The sequence below is a fragment of the Chionomys nivalis genome, chromosome 24, assembly GCF_950005125.1.
Source record: "Chionomys nivalis chromosome 24, mChiNiv1.1, whole genome shotgun sequence".
Taxonomy (NCBI): domain Eukaryota; kingdom Metazoa; phylum Chordata; class Mammalia; order Rodentia; family Cricetidae; genus Chionomys; species Chionomys nivalis.
The window spans coordinates 4,242,147-4,263,498 of record NC_080109.1 but is presented as its reverse complement, the minus strand read 5'-3'; the positions used below and the strand labels follow the sequence as shown (position 1 = coordinate 4,263,498).

General features: G+C 42.0%; 1 protein-coding gene across 1 annotated transcript in view; it reads right to left on the bottom strand.

Moving 5' to 3' along the window:
* Positions 1–19,935, bottom strand: part of Gucy1a1 (guanylate cyclase 1 soluble subunit alpha 1) — a 49,308-nt gene extending 29,373 nt beyond the window's left edge. The window contains exon 1 of the mRNA XM_057757199.1: positions 19,761–19,935. The gene's annotated coding sequence lies outside the window, so the exon portion shown is untranslated. The remainder of the gene's footprint in view (positions 1–19,760) is intronic.
* Between the last annotated feature and the right edge of the window lie 1,417 nt (positions 19,936–21,352).

The window sequence follows — 21,352 nt, the reverse complement described above, 5'->3', positions numbered from 1 at the left end:
TAGGTTGCACTTATTGAAGGTTGGCTGAGTGTTTAGCCTCATTAAATCACACATGTATAAACAAAGTAATTAGGAGTCTTCATCTGTGACTGATGAAATCGCACTAAGAAACACATACAAGGATCAGCACACTTGAAATCTCTGTGTGTCTTGGGTTTGCCAGGAACACAGGAGACATTCTTCTACTAAACTAGAGATTATTTTTATGTGTGATGTCAACACTCACTTCAGAAAGAGTGTGGTCACTTGATGGGGTCAGTATAGAGCTTGCTGGGAAGAGGGCAGATATGCTAAGGGAAAAACAAATTAAAATAATGTTTAATAACAAGGGCTTGGTAACCAGTGAGATCGTATGTTCTCAGAAACTTGAAAGAGTTTCTTGCTATCCTAAAAGCTGATTATTAAACAACCCCCTCCCAAATAGTAAATGTCTCTTATTTTCCCTGAGAGATTAACTTTTTCTTGGTGATATAGTAAGCCCTCCATGGGCTTATGTTAAAACCCAGGGTTTTTTGTTGTTCAGATAAAGACAATCTTCATCATAAACTCTAACATTTAGTTAACCATGAAAATTTTGCTGCTGTCAACGGTTTTATGAAGACCTGAGAAGAGAGCTTCTTGGTCAGCTAACGACAGGTGTTTCTCTCACAGCAGCAATTGAAGAGCAGTTTTCAGACTTAGCAGAAGCTCTGAGGAAGGTGCGGTTTAGGAACAAGGCCCTCTACCTGAAGAGAAAGCGTCAGCCGTGTCCAATGTTGATCATATAAGGCCTAGACATGCCTGTGACTTTAGCGGTATGCCCGTTTTAACACGGACTACCAAAGTTGAGGGTTTTAAGACAAGCCAAAGGGAAAGGGGCTAGAAAAAAATCAAATTTCAACATCAGGGTACAATTTGCACCCCCTCGTTACAGACTGCAATCCTTTATAAGTAAAAAGAAGGACAACAGTGAATACTGAGGTAGACGGGAAGAGTCAAAGTTCTTCAACCTTCATAACTAGGGAAATGCCACAGCGTTATCTCAAACAGCGCAAACTAATCCGCAGTGGGAAACACTTAGGGAATTTCTCCTGGGGTCAAAACAAGACAACTAGAAAAATTGGAGCATGTCCAAGTTTCCCCAGTATTGCTATTTCTTTAAGGTGCTACCCCATAGACTTTTCAGCGGGATCATTCCTCTCAGAGCAACCGCTGTCTCTATCTCCACATTTCCTGGAAGGACAGGGCTGTGACTGAGTTTACTTTCACTTATCATGTCTATTTCCTGGGCTTCAGCTTTCTGCCTTTGTTGTTGTTGATGACAATTTATCTATTCATTTATTTATTTTTGTTTTTGAATTCCAATCAAAGTCTCCCTCCCTCCTCTTTTTCCAGTTTCTCCCCTCCTCTTACCCGCTCCTCCACCCCTACCCCATCCACTCTTCACTCCACTGTTTCTCTCAAGACACAGGCTGGCTTTCCTGTGGAGATCAGCCAGCTGTGGTATATCAAACTGCAGTGAGCCTAGGCTCCTTCTCTTCTATTAAGGCTGGATGAGGCAGTTCAGTAGGAGGAGAGGGTCCCAACAGAGTCAGAGACCCTGCTCTCACAGTTACACAGCAAGTGATGGAAACAGAATTAGAGAACCAGAGCCAAACATTAGGTTGTGCTCTGGAATCCTGCAGAAGTGGGGAAGGAAGAATTTTAAGAGTGGTGTCAAGGGCACCACAAGAAAACCCAGAGAACCCACTATACTGGACTCATAGGGACTCAAAAAAAATTAAACCAACAACCAGGGAGCATGCATGGGACTGACCTAGACTCTCTGCATATATGTTATAGTTGTGTAACTTGGTCTTCATATGAGACTCTTCTCCAGCTTCTGTTTCCAGAAATGACTACAACTTCCTTCTTAAGTCAATGATGCTTGCAAGACAAACCAAGATTCTCTTGCCTTTAAAAAAAAATGAGTTCTTAATTTGTTTTTTCCTTTACATAATTTTGACCCACACTGTCTTTAAAATCTCTAGATGCCCTTCTACCTCATTTATTCTGCTCCACAAATCTGCCCATCTTGCTGAGCAAGTCTTTAAGACTCAGTGGCACAGTTGACAGCCAAAGGCACTCTTTGCTCTCCCAGCACCCATGCTCTGTGGATCTGGACATCTGGGACATCGGTTCCCAGAGACAATGCTCGGTGCTGTGGGAATGCAAATCAGGGCCCAGCTTCACTCATGTGAAAATACCTTCATTAAAAATAGCATGCTTGAATAGTAAGATGCCATGTTTAAGGGCCTGCAGTCATTCCAGGCTGACTCAATTAGGGCATCTATAAAGGAAAGCAAGGGGAGAAGATAAAAGTTTAAATGAACATAGGTCACCGTTCAGCAGGCTTCTGTGATTAAGGAAAACAAGCAAAAGTTCCACAGTATGGGCATCAACTGGACAGAGAATCCAAAATGTGAATGACTGACTTCATTTCTGGAAGATTGGTGGAGATGCATAACAGAAGCCGGGTGAGAGTTGCACAGATAAGAAGGCCAAGGTGGGCTGAATGCAGACTCTGAGGATGAAGGTGTGGACCAACTCTACAAAGGTTTGCTGGAGAAAAACCACAGGCCTTGGTCAGGTCTTGGGACTGAACCCTAAACAAATCCACTGAAGTTTCTCTCTCTACAGGCCATGACGTGCAATCAATATAGAAAATAATGTCCTTGTTTACCTTGGTTATTTGATTATAATTCAAAATTGGGTTTCTGGTGACATAGGACTCCTTGTATTACGTTTTATGAGAGTTGGGGCACATCAGTTCCTCTGACAATTCTTTGTAATTTTTAAACTTAAGATAATAATCCTGATTCTTGTGAGCCTGAGACAGGAGAAGCATGAAACAATGGAACGAAACACTGTAACCTTATCAGCAAAGGAAACAAAACAATACGCATTTTACCATTATAAATTTCCAGATTTCTTGTCTAATGTTCAAATAGACATTGAGCAGCTCTACAATGTGAATTGGCTCAGAAGACTGTGGGTAGAGGCAAGTTTCTGTGTGGAGTGGAGCACACAGAAGATCACCCTGATTTTTTTTTTATTTTAGACTGACCAGATCCCCCATCTCAGAAGTACCCTGCACACATCTTCCTCTCCTCCCCGTAGTCTTCACACTCACAAACCCATTTCTTTTCGTGTTTTTCTCATCAAGTTGTTTTCTCCTCTTTTCCTTGAAATCAAAGCCTATAGTCCCTGTTGGGTGATTTGCACCAGAATTCAGCATTGTCTTTTAACTAAGCTTAAGAATTGCCTTTTAGGATTGTTGCTGCCTTATTAGGGCTCATAGATAATGTGAAGCTTCCCTCTAAGTATTTTCTTCCCGAAAGGTTTGTGTATTTGCAGTGTGGAGGTTTGCAGTACTCAGGCTGGTTCTGCCGGATAGGATGCATCAGCAAAGCTTCTTCCCGGTTTATCAAGTTCCTCTCCTAATGGAGAACACTGGCAGTTGATGACAGCTGTGGGAGGGAGAGGCAGTTCTGTTCACGGATGTTTCCCCTGAGCGGCTACTCGTGCACCAATAGCTGGTCATACACCCATGCACACAAAGTGGACTCATTAAGACAACTTAAAGACGGGAGTAAGAGTGGTGGTGGGGATAGGGGAGGAATTTGAGAACGAGGTTAAAAAGAGTGGATTTAATCAAAATCTTACGCATGTATGAAATTCTCAAACAATAAAAAGTCTCTGTTCTCCGCAATGTGTGATTGAACTTTGCAAGTTAGGTACAAATCAGATTTATTCATGAACACATATTCTGAGACCACCTTTGTTTATGATTTACACAATAAAATTTGATGGAACTGTCAACATGAAAGGCAATCCTTGATCATTAAACTGACTGGTGTATTAAATCAAGGTTATTTATTGAAGTATTGTATTTTGATATTTATATCTCATGTGATATTGATATATTTAATTGATGATTATATGTCTGTCATGTAGGAGAACAGAATTGATACAGAAGTTGAGGAAGACAAAATTAACTGGGTATTGATTTATTTAGAAAGAAGATTCTAAATGAAGAGACAGCAGGTAAACTCATGGTTCTTTTAACGCAGCTGAAGGGGAATGCTCAAGATGAAGTAATCCCACACTAGCTCCAAATAGGGTGTGATAAGGGGTGATTTAAAGGGGAACTCACAGAGCACAACAAGGAACAGAAACGGGCACTAATATCCAGGTTTGAGAGTGGGAAGAGTGGGGGAGAAAGAGGAAGAGAAAGAAGAGGAAGAGAAAGAGGTATGCATGTACCTTTTGGTACCCAAAGCCACACCCAAGCTGGTCCAGCCTCTCAAAGGTCATTGGCTGAAGGAGGTTCCTCCATCATGCAGTCCTGGGAACTTTTTGTGAGTTCCTTGGCAAAATGAATCCAAGTGACATAGCCATGGCTAATTCACACTTTAATGCACTATTGGAAGTAAAAACTTTTCAAACATGATCAAGACCTGATTAATCAAGAGATGGGCTTGGCCACAGAGAGTACACCAAAAAGTGTCTGGAAAAAGCAAGGACAAATATGTCAATCACAGAGTGGGAGAGGTGCCAGTGAGGTCTCAAAGGCCTCAAGAGGATGCACTTCCAGAGACTGCCTGGTGGCTCAACCACTGTCCAGCAGGTCCTGTGAACAACTGGAGCTTCTTGAACAGTCAGGTCAGCAGCACAGTTCTTTCTGATCCTTAAGGCAGAAAATGAACTTTGGTTGCCAATACTGGGACAGTGTAATACATTTCCCTCAGGTTCATGCCAGGACCAAGCTAGTAGCAGACAGAAAATGCTAGCACAAATCCAGTTCATTTTGAATATTTATGCAATGCTTAGTTCTGAAGGAATCATGACCAAAAGTGTGTTTGCCTTCTTAACATGTACTTAAGGTATATATTTCGATACTAGTAAGGAATGTGTGGGGAAGGGCTGAACTTTTTCCCACTACGCTCAAAACCACAGCCTTATTGTTTAAATATTTTCTGCTTCCTCATTGATTCAAAACAGGGAACTAAAAAAAAGAAAAAATCTGTGTGTGTGTTCACAGTAACCCTCAATTTTCACTTTTTTTTTTTCCAGTATCTTTTACCTAAAGTCACTGAATACGCACGTGCTGGAGAAGAGAAGTTTGAACCCCAGTAGGTGTTAGAGAGCATTTGCTGTGGTCTCTTGACCTTGACAGATGACAGATGTCCCAGTGCTCTTCAGAGACAAAGGTGATGCAGGAATCCAGTTAGTCTGTGAGCACAAACTCACACAGTTCACCCTGACCACTTTCCTCAGATTAAACGCAGAAACACTTCTCCTATAGACTCTCTAATTCTAGCTTAGAGCCTCACAAAGGCTGGGTAAGTGCTCCCCCACTGGCCTACACAAATTGGTCCCCACTTAATTCTCTTGAGTTCTATACGCAGTCAATGACAACCATGAAACACCCGTTTTCTCCCCCATTTCATGGAACTTCATCCAGGGAACACAGCGCATGCTCCCTATGGCTCAAACCCTTTGAAAAACTCCTTGAACAATTTACTCTGTTATGGACATGCAATGACTATAACTATCATTGGTACACATATTAACCTTCACCCATCAACTCCAAACAATATATGGAAGAAAACACCAGCAATAAAAATTATAAAGACAAATAAAATTAAGCTAGATCAGAGCCTACACGTTACACTACCTCTGAGGAACAGGGTTGGATACAGGTTGTTATAAATTCATTTTTAATTCAGTCAAAATTCAGCGACTGTGGAAAATGATTTTCTTTTATATTCCTGAAAGGCTAACGCGAATAGTGCACCCTCACACTAACTTCCCTAAAGGGCCATCACAAAGGCAGAGTGGGTGAGAAATAGCTTATGGACAATGTATAGAAGAAACATCACTTTCAGGCAGTGACCAATGGGTTAAGGAAAAAGCCATCCAGGAAGAGGCAGAATTTGAGCATCAGTACGAAGGTAACCAGGTTTAGACACAGACACTGGCAAAGGACCACAGAACTGCCCAGTGAAGGCAGAGATGAAGGAAGCGGTGGGAAAAAAGCAGGAAAGGACGGCTGCAGGAGATAACGGGAAATTAGCTGTGCATGAGATGGCAGCTAAGGAGCTCCGAGGACCACAGTGGCTCTGGGGCTCTGTCCAAGGAGATAACAAGGGCATTAATAAAAAGGGGTAACAGAAGGAACTCAGGAGATGCTAACGGCTGGGGAACTGTCTGTTTATGTGGCTTTTGATTGTTAAGAGAGTAGGGAGACCTGTATTTGAATAAACATGTAAAATTGGGAAGACTTTCCTTCAAGAGGAACACACTGGAGACTTTACCCTGTGGCCCTCCCCTAAAGGAAGCTAGCGAACATAGAACTTTAACTCAAGGTCCAAATGTGACATACAGAGAAACAAAAACAGCTGAATTTAGGCTCTGGGACTTTGGGTGTTTAAGGATTAAAGAGAGATGTTATGATGAAGTCATAGAAGTCGCAATAAGCAAAACATGATGGGAACAAACAGAAAAAGGGAGACATGTTCGAAAAGAGACGGGTGGGTCAAGAGAGCAAGGAGTTTGAGGGCATTGTTAGAGTTTCAGATTGGGAAGGAATGCACAAACTGAAGCAATAAAGTTGAGTATTCATAGTGGGGACTGGAAGGAAGGAAGGAATCAAGATGAGCACACTGATACCATAACTAAGGGCAGCCTGCTGTAAGTACTTCATTGACAAACACAAGTTCAAAAGAAAATATTTTCAGGATAGTAAGTCTCTTTTATTTGTCCACAGTCATCATAAATAAAAACAATTACTATACCGTAACCTCCAACAATATATGTACAGCCATTAATTCTGACCAAGTTGAAGAAAGTCACAAGATACGCTCAGCTGCAGCTCTAACAATGAGAACTAACCATTCCTCACCATTATCAACAGAAGCGTGACTTCTTGTACAAAGGAATTACGACTCCTTTCACCGCATCTACCCATCAACACAGTGACACCAGTGCCATTGTGCTCCACTAAGAAGAAACTTCAGAAAGAAAGGATGTCTGGATTTTATGTGCACAGAGAATTGTTTGTGGATAAATTCAGAAGTGATCCATGAAGCAAACATGAACCAAGAAGAAAATGTGGAGGGAGTTCAGGTCACAAGAGTAATATAGAAAAGTCCATTGTAACTTTAATTATAAGAGTAAACAATGGGGAAGCGGCTTGAAATATCAAAGCTTTTTTACAATGCAGAATAATAAAAGCATCAGTATGCTGCTGCTGGCCAAATAGTACCAGTACACTAGCTTGACATTTTTGTAAAATTTTAAGTGCTCCCTACAACATGATGTATCTTTCCCAATTTTACATGTTTATTAAAGAGAAATATAAACACACGTTCAAATATAGATTAGTGTGTAAATGTTCATACCAGCTTTACTCGTATTTGTGGATAAGCCCTCTCTCCATCCCTTCAGTTTTATTTGTAAGAACCAAAAATTGAAAGCACTTCTAATGTCATCACTGCATAAATAAAATATTGCACAGCCAGCCACCCATGAATGGGGATATTACTCAGAGGATGCACACTTGACCAGACAGACAGATTTCAGAATCACCATTGTGAGTGGGACCACACACAAGAGGACAAACTGTGAAGTTATTTTTATATAAAACATGGGAACTAAAACAAATCCTACAAAAACACACGGCAGAATTCCAGCTGCCTGGAGACGAAGGAGATGGGAGGGATGGAAGAAGACAGGACCCAGGAACGTTTTCAAGGAGCTCAAAGGGTCTGTTATCTTGATTTCAGCCATTGCTTTCCAGGTATACCTGGCTATACGTGCAGTTCATTATATATTATTTTTGCATAACTGAGCTGCTTATAACAATAACAACTCCCAGGACTTAAGAAACCTGTGTTCCCTGATAACAGGGAAGAAGGCTACTTCCTACGCCCTAGCCCCTCACAGCAACCTCCTGCCCTCTGCCCCCCGCCCCCATCCCCATCAAGGTACCAGGAAAGAGCCAGCATGTGAATAAGCTCTGTAGACTACAGTTTCTCATGCCAGATACTTGCAGCTGCCTGGCCAACACTTATTTTGCTGATGATACTTTGGTCCTAGCCTTATGTAGCTACAGGGAAGCTTTGCAGAGGCTATGATTTGTGAGGATGATATTATTCTAAGGGAATTTATGGCTGTGCTAAATTTTCTAAACTAGATCTAGTATCTGCATTATAGGCTGGTACAATTCATCCTCATAGGATGTACACAAGACCAAATAGACAGATTTCAGAATCACTATTGTGAGTGAATGAGATCATGCACATGAGAGGACAAACTGTAAAAACATTATTTCTAATCTTCTCAACTATGTTTTTATATTCTTTAATCTCTTAATGCTCTAATGAATGCTTACTAATATCCATGAATTAACATGAACATTTTGGAACCCTACATTTCTCTTATACTTACAGGAGGCAGCTGTACATTATGGTTTGGAATAATCAGATCATTTTAATATGTCTAAACTTAAGGTTTTTACTTAAAATATTACCTTCATATTTACTTATATCTAAAGGAAATCTATTTGTGTATTCCTTATAATGAAGGTTGCACATTTGACTCAGAAGGAGGAGATAAAATTGCCCTCAGTCCACAGCCGTAGGACCTCCATCTGCCGTGACTGATGGGTTTATAACACTTAAGATTCCTCATGATACAGCACTGACATAATTAATGCAGCTCTTGGTACTGAGTAACGAGCTCGGCTTGCCATGTGTAATATCTGCAGCTCCGAGTATATCTGTGGTTTCTAGCAGACCAGCATGCTACATGACAGTGATATGTGACATTATGCAAATGGGATGGCTTAGAAAACATGACAGAGGTTAGGTTAATGAGACCTCTATGGCCCACGCTGCACAATATCTTTTAGAAAATTGTCACATCTTAATTGCAGTGTCAGACCAGAAATAGCCACAATGTATGATACTACACACTAAAATACTCTTCAGATACACCTGTGTAATGCTCATTTGTCATGTATTGCCAAAAACCTTCATTTGTTCAATGATAAAATATATACATTTTATTTCAAATCATCATATAGCATGATTGTGGATTCTTTTACCAAGTCAATAGTTACTGCTTAGGAATTGTATGCTCTAAGTTTATATGTCACTAATCTTGTGGGTGACACTACCAAGTCCATTAAGTGCCCCATTAACTCATTGTCCGTGATTGAATCATCTTCACACGTGGTGATTCTTTCCCTTTTAAAGCCAACATTCCCTTAATGCTCTAGACTCCGTCATGTTCTCCTTTCTTCAGCACCTTTCCTTGATAACCTCTCTGCCTATTCTTCCCTTAGAATCTCCCATCTTTCCTTGATAACCTCTCTGCCTATTCTTCCCTTAGAATCTCCCATCGATTCATCCACTCATACATTCTTCCACTATTATCCACCTGTTCACTCATTCACAGATCCCCAACAATACGTCTCTGCTACAGTTACATTCTCGAGGCTGTAATTTTAGAAATTTAAAGCAGAACCCAAGTCCATACCCTTAAAGCAAAGATTGTATGTGGAGATCAGGGTCACATGAGTTCATTTCAAGATTAACTAATGTGCTGTGACAGGTTGGGATGGTGGCTTCAGAAGCTTGCATCAAAGCCTGTGTGACATGGGCATTCTCTTTCTGAAAACATACCCAAGCAGAACTCTGTAAGACAAAGGAAACAGTGGAGCAGAGAACTCAAGAAAGGATTTTCCAGGATAAAACATAAGTGTGCCAAATACAAAGACGCAGGAAAAAAGAAGAATGTGATAATAACCCGCAGTGGAGGCAGTTAGTCGATTGCCCTGAAGGAAGGGGAAGAAAAGGCAAAGTTGCAGTTGCAGGAGTGTGACTGACCTGTTGCCAGCCTGAACTCTTAAACAGGTGGACTTGAACGCCCTTTAAAAATGGTTTTAAGTGCACAGCACACCATAAATTCTACTGAGATTTGTGTTCTCTGAACCAAACGTCATTTATCAAAGAGGATTAATGCAACCACCGTAGCCACATAAAAATGTACTGTGTAACACTGGATTGGCAACCAACAGCTAGTAATTTCTACTATGAAATGAATCACCACTGGTCATACAACAGAAACAGTTAAGCTGGCTTAATCTGGCTTGATTTAGATAATCAAAGCTCCAAACTCCTGGTGAAGAAAAATGTCCCAACCATCGATACTAATGAAGACAACTGATTAGCAACCCCAAGGTGAATCTACTTTCTTCTGACCCCCTTCCTACCGTTTGTGCACCATGTTGCTGCCCAGCACACCCATGTGGGCCTGCCTTTCTTACCCATGCCACACATGCGGTGGCTTCTTTCTTTCCTTAACTTTCTATTATAACTTTAACAGTCTTTGCCCAGATGCCATGCTCTTGGTTGAAGGCAGTCGACATTCTAATAAAAGGCACTTTTGATCTTAGGCAAGCACCGTTATACTGGATAAAAGTTTTTCTGTGGAAGCCTAGAGGTCAAATGAAAAAGATCACATCAATCCTAAGAAACTTAAGGCTTAGGGCAGGAGCAGGGGGACAGAATCATGGGTAAAGGTTAAACCGGGAATACCCCCTTATATGTATGACCTTGCTCTTGGCTATGCCAACAAATGAGCCGAAAGTGGTAAGAGGTGTAAGTCAAAATGGGCTCATAGCTATGGCAGAGTAGGAAAGGGGGAAAGAAGATGCTGGAATTTCAGTTAGAACAATTTGCTTTTTAAGTAAGTGACAAACTTTATCAAGTAATACCACCAGTCCCTTCCAAACACTGCAGAATGTCTAGCATAAGGCAACATAGTAAGGACATAAGAATTACTCTGAAGCCATACAACAGAAAAAGACACAGAAATTGATGTTGGGGCACATTCAATTATTACTTAGAGTACAACTGGAAGAGGAGGGGTGTCAACCATGATTAGTGACTGGCTTTGAAACATTTGAAGATGTGGAATTTTACCTCAATTTTCACCCAAAATCTCATCCTATACTAATCACAATTACAAACATATACAGTCACTCCAGTGTAAATATACCTGGTTTTAAGTCAGCTAAGGGGGAATATCCTGGCTCTTAGGAAGCCAAGACATGAGAATGGTGAGTTCAAGCCAGAACATAGTGAATTGGAGGCTAGCCTGGACAACTTAGTGATGTACTGTCTCAAACAAAACAGTACAAAAAGAACATCATGTAGGAAGATTAAATCTCAGCATCTCCGGTGTTAATCTTTTTATTGAGCCTATCCAAACCTCCTTCCATGTCACATATGCAACCTTCTAAATAATTCGTCCATGCCTACACTGTCATGAAGTCCACAATAACAGCTGCACAGTTTAACACATCACCTCTGCGAATGCAATGATGAAAACACTTCTCCAGTGCTTTGCTAACTCAGTGCTACAATCCCCTTTTGATTGCTTTGATGTCTCAGATCCTAGAAAGCACAAATAGTATCAAACTAATTTTATCCATGCTATGTGTACATATATATCTAAGATAACCTTCAATTTCTAAATTAAACACAAGAGATAGGAAACAATATATCTGTAATAATGCAATGTCATAAAAGTTATAGAAAACTTAGGAATTATCTATTTCTGAAATGGTCTATCTAATATTTTCAGACCACTGTTAGCTGCAGGTAAATGAGAGCATAAGACTCAAAACCATAGATAGATTGTTGTAACATGTATGAATAACGTTTGTTCAATTACTTATAAGAAAGAACAGGAGAACTAAATCTACAGTTTAAAGAATAAGTCAGTGTGGGTCTCCCAACATAGGAACAAGAAGTAGAGTAAATTAAACACCAGGGCAGTCTGTGCTACGGAAGAGACCACACGGGGAAGTGGCACACAACTGTAGCTAATCTAAAGACTGAGGCATGACCTGAGGCTAGGCCAGTCAGAGTAAGACCTTGTTTCAAAACCAAAACCAGAACTGTGACTTGCAAAATGCCCATGCTCTGCCCCCTCCCCAGTACCTGCCTGCTCCTTCATAACCTGCAAGACAACCTTGTAAGAGGATCAAGTAATGAGGACCTGAAAGAGAAAGAAGGGTTCTGGGACTGTGTTAAGACTCCTTCCAGCTCATCATTCTGCAGTTACTTGGATAAAATGTGCCTTTTTGCGTTGTTCCCTGCTGGCACACTGTCCCCACTACTCTGATACATAAACCATGTGTGTCCTGTGGAACCCAATACACTAGCCTCATTTTGGGCTGTTTCTGGAAATAGTTCCTCAGGTTTGCCACTGCAGGACCGCCTGCCTTCTCAGTTCTTTAGAACCTATTAAAACTGCCACACGCATATCAAGCTGCTCGTTAAGGGTTGACATGTATAATTTGGAGACTATTTCTTGCTTTTGCTAGCTGCCATGTGCAGACTTTAAATTCCATTTAATCAAAGGCTGTGTCATCAACTTGGTTGTGTCTCCTCAGTGACAAGCATAATCTGTAATAAACTTTATTGAGAGAAGAACAAAAGAGCGGCTGGTCCTCCAAGAAGGGCACCATAAATTACAAAGCATGAAATGAAACCGGAGTCTTTAAAACCTACCATCACAAAAATGTCTTTTGATTTCTGTTACTGATGGGTAGATAAAGCAGTAATGATGGCATTTTTATTGGATGTGGGAAAAGCGTTCTGCCTTTAAGAAGACAGAGAAGGGTAAATGGTACCACATCCTCAGACAGTCTGTGTGACTCTAGACTCAGTGCCACTGCTGTCCCCGCACCCCCATCAGTAATATTGAGACAAAAAGTAGAATAAGAAATACATGGTCCAGGATATACAATGCCATAAAACCTTCTAGATGAGCTCAAGTTTGATCAAAAGGAGAAATCACACTGCAGAGTACCAAAAGGATTTGTGGATATGATGATGGAATTGCCCACACAGATTTTTATCAAAGTACAATGATGCTGAGCTTCTGTAGTGCAGCTGTGAGCACAGTGCTCAGGAGGCTGAGGCAGGAGAATCATGAGCTCTAGGTTACCCTGGGCTATGTGGGAAGATCATGTATCAATATAGAAAGTGAAAGGAAGGTAGGGGAAGAAGAGAAGGGGAAAGAAACAGAAGGAAACAAATGAGAAGCACTATGTTAGCAGAGAACAAGAAATAACTGCCAGTGGCTCAGTTTGCAAAATAAAGTGCATCCCACTGACCAGCACCAAAAAAAAAAAACTTGACAGTAATACCAGGCACAGATTCAAGAAGATTCTTTAAAACGTGCTACTTAAGTATTGAACATGTGGTGTGTTGTTAGCAGGTCATTTTCAATGAGCCCAGCATGACTGCTTTTGGGTTTTGATAGTTACTTAATGTCAGTTCTGCAGAAAGTGGAAGAAGATTCAGTCAGGGGTCTGACCAGGTCTGTCTGTCCCAGTACACTCTTGGATCAAATTAAGAATGTAAACTCCAAGAAAAGAAAGGCATGAGCCTTCATAACCTGCAGGACAACCTTGTAAAAGGATCAACTCAATGATGACCATACTGATAAGATCTGTTAACGCCTCTACGGTGAGAAATGTTTGATCTATGTTATCAAATTGGAATCCAAAGAGATTCTGACCTTCTGTAACAATAACACAAAAACAAAGGCTAAATATAACTGTAGTAAGTATATTTTGTAACTCCTAAATTAATCAGGTGTGCTAACACCCAGCTCTAATACAAGCCATGAGTATTCAGAAACAGGAAGATTGCAAGCTCAAGGACAACTGGGAATACATAGTGAATTCAAATCAGCCAAAAGTAAAATTAGGGGAAAGTAATGTGTTTGTAGAAGAATGTGCAAAAGATATGTGGCATTCAACACTGTAGGAAGAATATAAAATAAAAGAGAGAAAGAACAAAGGAAAGAGGAGGGAAGAAAGGAAAGAGAAAGGAAAAAGAGAGACTTTTACAATGCAGCATCCTGTAAAAATAAACCAGTACATCTAAGAGCATGGTGACAGTCTTTGCATATGTATACGCTCAGCTATGAGATCTACAATTTATGGAAAACCAGCTTATTCAAAAGAGTCTCTCATCTCCTACCACTATGAATGAATAAAAACCACTGATCATCTTAGAAATTACAAGAGATGTTACCTATAAAAAGATTACTCAAAGGGCAAAAGTAAATAAACATTCAAAGCAAAACAGTGTGTCATTTGATGCAAGATAGGGGCTCTTATGTTCAAAACTGGTCTCCTAAAGAAAGACCAACTCAAAGTAGCCTTACAAAAAATTGTCTCAGTCCTTCTAACTGAAATTAGCCAATATAATCACTTGAAAGACTCGGGGTAGGCTTGAATAGACCAAGAAAACTGATAAAATTCTAGAACATTTGCTACAGATAATTGGTACAGAATGGATCAAAAAGAAAAGATAGCTTCACAACCCTGTCAACATTAAAAAAAAATGATGCCTATTAAGTATCCATTGTTCTGAAGGTAGAGCAGGTGAGTAGGTGGTCACGCCAGAGAGGCAATGGAGTTAGTCTTCCAGTTGAATCCATCCCAAGGAAGGCTTTAAGACAGATGTTCCAAGGAGGCTGACAGAGTCTGTTGGGTCTTTGGGAAAAGATTTGGGAGTTGAGCAGAGTTGAAATTTGAGTCTAAAATGGGTTGGTTAAAAATAGAAAACTGTTGGAAAAAAATGGAGAGAAAGATATTAAGTAGTTATAAGTTAGTATTTAGGAGGACAGGAGAATTTTCTCAAAAAAGACCATGGGTCTCCAAGTTTTTTAGTTGAGGCTAAAAGTGCCGAGAACCATAGGGACTATGGACTTGATGGTTCTTTAGAGAGTCGAGCAGGCTAAGGGCAAAGCCAAAAATAGACCAAACACATTAGTAGATATTGAAGGGAGGCCTGACCACACAGGAAGCCTGGAAGGCGGCTCACCAAGCCGCTGTTGGTCTGGATTGGAGGGGGCTGGAGGATGCTCAGAAGGTCAGTGGGTGCTGACAATGGAGATGAGTACCAAGTGTAACGGATGAAAGTGCAATTGGTGACAAAAATGCCACATCAGGTGGTTCTAACAGGATGAAAAGCCTATATAAACACACAGAAGGACATCAGCGTGGCCATGCTCGTAACAATCCACAGGCGTGCTCCCAAAACACGCACTGTGCTTTGCATGGTGTTCATGAATATTATCATCCAAGGCATCAGACACAAAATGTCTAAACTCAGTACCAGCAAGGAGTAACTCACTAGATACCTACTGTGTGGCCTGCACGGCTTTGTGAATCCTGTGGCAGAGAACTGAGACTGGCCAGAGATGCAGACATGGCAACAGATACCTTCCATGTCGTGTGGCAAGATGGAAAGGTGGTCGTAGGGTCAATGTGGGGGTTTATCTAGCTTCCTTTCAGCCACCATCTCCCAGTTGACTTCTTGCTGATCCTTACTATGTGGGAATAGCCGGTATGCGAGTTAGATGGGCTTTCATTGTACAGAAAGAAAGGCTTGCTTTAATAAAAGATTAATACTACCTGGGAAGCATGCTGGGCGAGGAACTTTAGTAACCACAGGCACCAAGAGCCACACTTCTGTGGCAAAAATTAAAATCATGCCGCAGAGCCTCTGCAGTTGTCATAAGCATTATTCTCTCGTGGTAAACTGAAGGTGCCCGTGGCCCCAATCTCTTCTCACCTGTCCTCCAAAACAATTGTTTTTCTGTAAGCTCTCTGTTCTAGAGGAAGTGGACGCCTACTGGCCTAGATATATGAAATAGGTAAAGTATTTCAGAATGATTCTGAAGAAAGTAGAAGAACAAGAGAGTTCATGAGGCGGTTCAGTAGGTGAGGGTTCTTAACTGAACAACTGAGGGGCGAAGTTTAATCCCCAAGACATGCATATTCGGAGGTAAGCATGCGCAGAAAGCTGTGCTCTGTCCTCACATGTATGCTGTGATCTGTGTATACCTATGCATGCACACACACATGTGCACAGACACACACCCACAGAATGAGTGAGTGAAACTAGGATAGTGTAAAGAAAATGAGTCATCAGAAACAAGATGGACAAGAAAGCACCCAGCTTCCAAGAAGTCGACTCCTTCAGAGACACTGAACCACTAACACATTCAAGATTGTTGGAAGCTCTTGTGCCAGGGTAAGATGGTGACAGCTAAGGAAACTGCTGCCCAGAGGAGAGATCTAGATGGTCCGGAAAGGACAACCACTGTCATTATGGATGCTTGGGAAAGAGACAGTTCCTTCTGCAGATATGCGGAAACGTGATCAATGGGATGCCTAAGGAAAGTCTCTTGGGTAAATAGTTCTAATCAAGTAGCATAAAAATAGTTCCTTAAAAGTTGAATATCCTCTCAAAGCAAACAAGGAGAGTCAACGACTTCCTTGTGAATCTGACATCAATAGTAATTCCAACAAGCTACATCCTACCATTCCCCCACCAGCATCAATAACAGATTTTAGCGTGTTTGTCTAAATATTCTCTGCTTTTCAGTTCCTCTCACTTAAAAAGACTCATTCTTAAAGCTAATTTGGTGTTTATTTTTTTAAAGATTCACTAGAGATTTGAGAAACATATCAAGCTTCTTAAAATAACTTCTAAACAAAATCACTATTTTCCCTTCTCCCATATATACACTTGTGCCAGTAAGTAAGAGGACTGGTGTTTCTTCCACTGTTTCTGACACAATCCAACGTTACATGATTTTAATTGTTCATTAGAATAATTGTTTTTTAGAGTCTGAATATCTGACAAATCATTGATAACTTAATGCTCTAGGTAATCTACTGATACATTACTCATAACAGCACAATTTTAGTGTCGCTATTTAAGCTTGCAATGATGTCAACAAGTTAAGACAACTTTCCAGAATGTTTTGAGACAAGGTTATCTAATAAGCCATACTTATGAGACACCAGCACTAAATATTATGAATTCTTTCCTGTTGCTGGATATAAATCATAACTTCACATTTCCTCCCTCGTTCTAGAGTGGCAGAAGATAATCATATATTATGCCTGAACATGTATAATGGGGTCTCTCTGGGGCTGTTTACACACCATGGGACACGATATGAAGCAGAATTACTCTGTATTTCAGGTTGGTTTCGACAAGAAAATTGTGTTTTATTTTCTGTAATAACTGAAGAGATCTAACAGTGCAAGAAGAAACACAGTGCACCTATCTATGCATCACAGACTTCTGTTAAGTAACTTCCATAGGAATCCTGCTTGCAAGGAAGGCAGTTAATACTGGACTTGTGTCTACTTCACAGGAAATTTTCTTCTTTTATTGTATTTAGTATACAAAGTAGGGGATATCGTTGTGAAATTTTCAAGTATATGCATGATTATACTCTACACTGTTTGCTCCCCTGCCTTCCCCACCTTGTTTGCTTCTCTTTCCCCAAGATAGTTTCTCCTTGCTTGCATATTTTATATACCCAGTTGCCCTTCTTTGTCCCCATCTCTCCTGTCTTTGGCTCACTTCCCCCTTCTCAGAGTTCTTTCATATATAGAGTTTTACATATATATACATATATATACATATATATGTATGTATATATGTATATATATATATATGACTCTAGATTTTATATATGAGAAAAATGCCTTTTGTCTGTTTTGTTTCTCTGTGAATGGTATCCAGTTCCATCCGTTTTCCTGCAAATGTCAAAAGCTGATTCCTCTGTAAAGAGGGATAAATGTATATATATCCATCATGGGTATTTCCACATTGTCTTTATGCATTCATTGGCTGCTGGGCACTAGGCTGGGTCCATATCTTGGCTATTGTACCAAATATCTCTGTTGTGTGCTGACACAAAATCTTTCCTGTATATACCCAAGTTTACACAGCTCAATCAAGTGGCTATTTCTATTTTTAGATATTTTGAGGAACTTCCATCCTAATTTCCATCGCAGTCTCCCACATTTGCTCGCCCCCCAGGTAGCGTATACAGATTCTTCTCCCTCTGACACCTCACGAGCACTTGGACTATTTAACTATTGCAGTGCTATTCCTGACATCTTCTGCTAGCTGTATCTGCACACGATTCCTAAAGACGCTAGGATTTGAACCAGGTTCAGCTTAACTCTGGTCCTCATTTTCCTAACGGGTCGCAAATTTCTCTGTACATCAGAGTTCATTCTATTTCCCTAAAAATGCAACAGCTCAAACACTTGCTTATAATTTCTGAGAGTACAAGACCCCTAAATAGCTGAACAAAAGCAACATCCTCTATAGCTCCAGAACTCTAGACAGTTTCATGTCATCATCCTTTGCCTCGCTTGACCACCAGTGCCCTACACAATAGAGTACCTGATGCAAACCTTCCTGAAGAAAAACAACATCGCCAGTTTAGGAAAAACAACAGATTGCGCATACATTGTGAGGAACCGAGAGACATAATTGCTTATCTTTAAGTACCTCAACGTGTATGCAACAGGAAGATGATGCCAAGCCCAGAGTTTGTCTGAATACAGACAAGAAACATTGTTGGGGGCTGATCCTAAGAAACCACTACGAAAACTGTAATGAAGGTAATTTATATTCTTTTAAACCCAGCAAGGTTTCAACATGTTGGAAGCCAAGATGCAACCAACTACTCCAGGGAGTGGGCTGAACAACCAACCCTCTGGCTTACATCAGAAGACATAAACCCCAGAAAGCAAAAGAAAGGTTCAGGAAACTTGTACCCTAGAACCACGTGACCGCAGTGCAAAGCAGTCCGTCACACCAAAGTCGCTTAGGGGCAGCTCTGAGAAGCCAGGACAGGCCGTCCACTCAACTAGGCCCCGGAGACTATTGTGAGGCCCGGCTGGGACATTGCCTTCCCTTCCAGCGTGTCACAGTCATAACAAGAGAAAGGCGGGCTAGTGAGCAGTCAGGCTCGCTCACTCTGCATGCAAGGCACACTTTGCTGCCGGGCCCCAGAGGCTGGAAGTTTGCAGTTTGCATTCTCTGAGGTTTTGAGCTGCTTGTCCACCCTGGGGGAGAAAAGCCCAGATGAGGCCACAAGCTAGAGTCTATAGGTCGGGTTGCTACTGGGTGAGGGAGGCCACACAGTTTCTCAGAGCTGGAGGCCGGGCGTGGAAGACAGCCGCCCACGCCTGACACATCCCCACTGAGAGCCCACAGCGCCAGCCAGAGCTGCTCCCGTGGACACTCCCAATCACGCCCGGGAGTCCCTTCCCTGCTTCTCCCCAGCGTGGGAACCGTGATCTTGCTTTCCAGGGCTGGGCAGGATCCCGGGAGAGCGTGGGAAAGGACTGGGCCAGGGCTCGGCAGAGGGCCGCGTGCCCGGTGAGCCCCCGCCGGGCAGGCGAGGGCGCCTCGAGCACTTACTCAGTGGCTTCCAGGTTCGCGACCACCCGCAGCTGCCGAGCACACCCAGCACAGCACAACCGCACAGAATCCAAGACAGAGGGCGGCAGCGCCGGCGGTGGACAGAGAGGTGACGCTGGAGTCGCACCTGTCTGTCCCTGCACGGGATCCCCGGGGACTCTCACCGCCACGCCGAACACACCCGGCGCATTCTGTCAATCGGCTCCATGGGCGCGGCGGGACCCATGGAACACCCCCAGCGCCTGGTGCCTACGTTACTCGAAACAGTTACTCCTCGCCTTTGTTTCTCCCCGTCATGACCCAAAGGGCTCTCTTATGTCTTTCACGTCTCAGTGACATGCCTCTTCCCTTTCTCCAGCCCCCAAACATTAGAAAAGCAAGTCCGCGGCGCAAACCCACCATGGTGCGGTCACGCGAGGTCAGGACCACCGGGATACCGCGCCGCAGGTGTCCTAGCTCGGCTGACTCCGCAGGCAGTGCACTGCTGTGCTCTTAGTCTTGGGATCCGACTGGCAGACACTGGAGGAAGACTGCCTGGAAGGCTGCGGTGTGAGAAACCCTCTGCTCCCGAGTCCCTCCCACTCCTCCCAGGCTCAGCTGGAGAACTGAGTCCTGCTCCCCGCCCAATCGCCATCCTCCAAACCACTAAAGCCACACACACACACACACACACACACACACACACACACACCAGGGAAGGCTGCAAGGAAAAGCAAACAAAGGAAAGACTCTAGGAAAAGTTGGCACATTAAAAACAAAACGAAAACATCGTCTCTAGTACAGGCTGGTACAGAGCAACTGTAGTGTCCGTAATCTAAACTTAACTCTTTTGTGGGGAAGTTTCTCTCTCTTTGGTTGGCTTTGGTGGCCTGGTTCTTAGGTCTGAGGCCAATCTTCTCCTTGCAAAGATAATTTTGTGGTCACAGAAATGTAATTTCTTTTGTGTAAGGTCTTGCCTCTATTCGGTTTCACTACACAATTCTATTTGCACACGAATGTGTGCATAGCTGTTCTTGTATTTTTTAAAATCATCACACACATATACACAAACACAATCAAATTATATCTGGTGTCTTCTCAGTCCTTCAACTCCAAGAAATCTGAGACATCTAGTATCTGAGTGTCTCTTGACATATCTGCTTCCTGACTTCACCATCTACTTTGATTCCACTGAGGCTCCCAGCTTTGCCTACCACATAGCAAACATCAGAAGAATCAGCATAAAGAAAGGATAGAAGTGGAAAGAAACAGAATTAGCCGGAAATACCAACACAACTATGGAACCAGGGAAATTTTGGCGGTAAGATCCAACTAAACCTCACAGCTCCAATGCTGGTTATGGTTCAGGCTTTGTCATTGTTTTCTTGCTATATCATACACTTCCCTTACTCCTAAATTAACCAATGATGTTCTCTTAGATAGCTAGAAAAATCTATCCTCAAACTACTTTGAAGTTAAGACCCAAAAGGGATACAAAAATAAATCACATAATGAAAAGGAGCCAACCCTCTTAGTTTTAAAGTAATTAAATTATATGAACATATGAAGGAGGAGCAAAACTGACAGATTAAAATGTTCCTGAAGGAAGGTGTCAGTGTTGGATCTAAGAGTCCCTCGTATTTGGGAGAGGATGGTGGAAGGGCAGCTTGGTACTAACAGAAGAAACAGAACAAAGACCCATGAGCCGGGGAAGATGGGGCTACCGTGGCAAATAGGACTGACCACACAGGGCAGCAGCTAAAGGTGGGTAAAGGAAGGTGGAGGAAGGTCTCCACTGGGCTGTGAGGGTCGTGGTAGGACTCTTGATGCTACCCTGGCATGGGTCTTTCTTGTACCGCCTCCTTTCAGAGACATTGTCTGCTGAGCAACTAGTGACACCTGAAGGGTACTGCATCTGACCCCTGAGTGTCCTATCCTAAAGTCTTCACTCTGTTGAGAACAGGGAAGTCATGCCAGTTCAACAGAAATGCTACCAAAGGCAGTTTCTCAGC